We start from the raw sequence: 3,284 nt of genomic DNA, 5'->3' as shown, positions 1-3,284 counted from the left end.
CAGCGTAGCAGGCTAACTTAATTATGGGTGGAGCTGACTCCCCCCAACAGAGATCCCTTTCTTCTCCTCCTCTTGGTCTCCCTCTTCTTTTCCACTCAGTCTGATTGATTTGCTTAATCCGACAAGGACAATCACGATGTCAGTATGGATGCTGGAGCAGGGGATGATACACTTCTTTCACATGGACACATAACTCAATTTGGGGATGTGTAGACTTAGTCTAAAGCCCCTCATTGTGGTCAGGAAACTTTGTAAATTAACCTGTGTTTATAAGCTGTCTTAAGCAATAAAGAAGTTTATTTACATGATGGATTTATTCTGAGTGTACGGCATTAAGTCTGATTTCGTTCATGAGAGATACACAATGGAGGGAATCCCATGGAGAAAGGTTTACGTTTCTATTTACCTAAACAATAGTGGAAATATAAGAAACAATATTTTTTAGAAACAAATTGATAGACTGAGTTAATCAATGAACATCCATGTTCTCAGGCTAAACTATCTCTTGTCTTCCAGCTCTTTTAGCATTTCAAAAGAGCTGGAATCCTACATGGGCAACTTTCCTCTACAAAACAACAAGATATCTTAAGATCGAAACCTAATTGCGTGGCTGACTTTAATAAATACAGATTAAATCGATACTGAACGGAGAGAGGCCACATTACTGTACTAACATGACCTTCGAGCATTGGATCAGCTGTGTATGCCTATTTGTGCATGTGATTAAGTTGCCTTTATATGTTTCCATGTGTTTTGTGAAAGCCATGAGAGGGGTGGGAGTCAGGCCCCAGCTCTTACGGACATGACTCACTGAGCGAGTAAGTTAAAGTCTAGCATCAGCTGACTTGTACAGGGTCAAGCCAGCTTCATGGGCTGAGGGAGTGATATAGTGATTATAGGGCTTATACAACAGCTGCAAGATTAAAAACCATAAATACGACTAAGGAATCTAAAAAAAATGGAGGTAGCAGTCAGTAAAATCATCACAAAATACCTATATAATGACGATCAATAATGTACAGAGTTCACTCTTAGAAGTATTACAAACAAAGGTAAAAAGAATGAAATGAATAAATAATCAAAGTCAAGGGATTGAAGTTCAGTCCAAAAAAGTGTAAAGGTTTACTTTATCCCTATCTCTGTCGAAAGTCCACATTTCAAGTATAATTAAACTGATCTGTTATTACTTCCACCAGCCCCCGAAAACATCCTCATGACACAGTTTTTGAAAACCAAGGTGGCCCCCTAATATTTTTCATACAGTATAACTGTGTTTCATATCTAGATAATAAAGAATTAATTTAACATTAATTAATAATTAAGGGGGAAATCATGTATCATGTTAGCAATGTGTAATTTCAGGCTTGCACAGAAAAAGTTCTTTCTTTTTCCCCACTACAATTAGAGTTGGGCTATTGTTATTTCTGACAGTCCAAATATGTTCACATGCATACAAATTCTCATTGACACATTGACTGCAGAAGTTTCAATGTGGGCTGGGTTCAATTTGCTAAATAGATGCAAAAACTGTGCTCACAATCAGTTTCAGGTTTGATCAAATGCTTTGGAGGGTGTATATACACTTTCCTGTCCTCCTCCCAGTATTTTGCATGGTTTGATCATGAGCATATGATATGCTTATTCATGAAGGCACAAACGCAAAAAAGCTTTTGTTGACAGATACGCTACTCACTAACCTTCTAAGTATCAGATGCCTAGGGTTTTGCAAGTAGGCAAAATTTTATTTTACTTTTGTTTCATATGTGCAGAACACCTTCTGTGGCCTCCCAATTTTTTTTTCTAGTTAATCTAAACCATTGCATTTACGTTAAAATCACCCCCATGGCCACATGTACACAAATTCAAGTGCCTAATCAGACAGATGACTTCTACAGACTTTTGTGAAAGGAATTACTTCATCACTTAGTTAATTCAAGTACCTTCTGCAGTCAATACAAACAGATCTCATAATGCATGAAGCATTTAGATAAGCATAACCACAGAGATCTGAATGGGATGAATATTCCCATGCAATTTGTCTTCTGAGCCATATAACTGACTGGGAGTATGCCTTTCACAATTGCATCAGATGCAAAACATCAAGTGAAGTTGTGTGTGAAGTCACTGTACTCAGCCATGAAGATGTATTCCTTTGGGTAACCAATCACACTTGTGCATCAAGCAAATCATTGGATTAATCTGGCTTTTTCAATCGGCAGGAAAAGGGCACTTGCCTCAGTGCACTTTAATAGCATAGATTTGGGCACAGGGGAAAATATGGTATGGAGCTTGGCCATGTATTTCCAATTATAGGACAATTTTAGACAGTTTCATTCTCCTAACTTTGATGGAACAGTTTGAGGATGATGCTTTCTTTCTCCAAGATGACCATAGAGCCCAAACCTTGTAAAGGCTGCTGCGTGTAAGGAGCAGAGATGGGAAGTAACGAAGTACAAATACTTTGTTACTGTACTCAAGTAGATTTTTCTGATATTTTTACTTTACTTTACTACTTATTTTTATGGCGACTTTTTACTTCTACTCCTTACATTTTTACACAAATATCTGTACTTTCTACTCCTTACATTTTAAAAAATTGGCTCGTTACTTTAGTTTTGAATCATTTCAATGGAGTTACTGTTATTATTTTTCACGTCATCAATACCAAATTCAATCTAATTGGATGGGAATCTACGTTACATTTGACGCACCACTACAAGATGAATCGACAGATTCGGCGGTATTCATTGGCGGCAAATCATTGCAGCTTGGTGGCGGTGGCGTTAGCATAGTAGCATGGACGACGAGATGATTGAAAATGAACACAACGGAGATCTAGTCCTATTGGCAGACATCCATTTAAAATGTAGGCAACGGCATGAAAAAAGTGGTTTCTACTTTTACTTTTATACTTTAAGTAAATTTACAAGCCTGTACTTTGTTACTTTTACTTGAGTAAAGAAGTTTAATCAGTACTTCCACTTTTACCAGAGTATTTTTTAACACAAGTATCTGTACTTTTACTCAAGTACGGAAAGTGAGTACTTTTGCCATCTCTGGTAAGGAGGCTTGTGTGTAGGAACTTCATTGGCTTGCAGAGTCTTGACTCCAACTAAACACCCAATCTAACATCAGTGCCTGGTATTTAAGAATTGGCTTATAATAGATGAGTAGGAGCTCCTAGGCAGGCTTCTCAACATTCTATGAATAGTATGAGATGTGGTAGTTGCAGAGGGGGCATTCAAGTTTATATGTCTGTACAGACAAGTGACCTAATACTTACA

This window comes from Cyprinodon tularosa, unplaced genomic scaffold (genome assembly GCF_016077235.1).
Source record: "Cyprinodon tularosa strain WSP-4 unplaced genomic scaffold, ASM1607723v1 ctg54, whole genome shotgun sequence".
NCBI classification, from domain to species: domain Eukaryota; kingdom Metazoa; phylum Chordata; class Actinopteri; order Cyprinodontiformes; family Cyprinodontidae; genus Cyprinodon; species Cyprinodon tularosa.
This window is presented reverse-complemented; position numbering follows the sequence as displayed.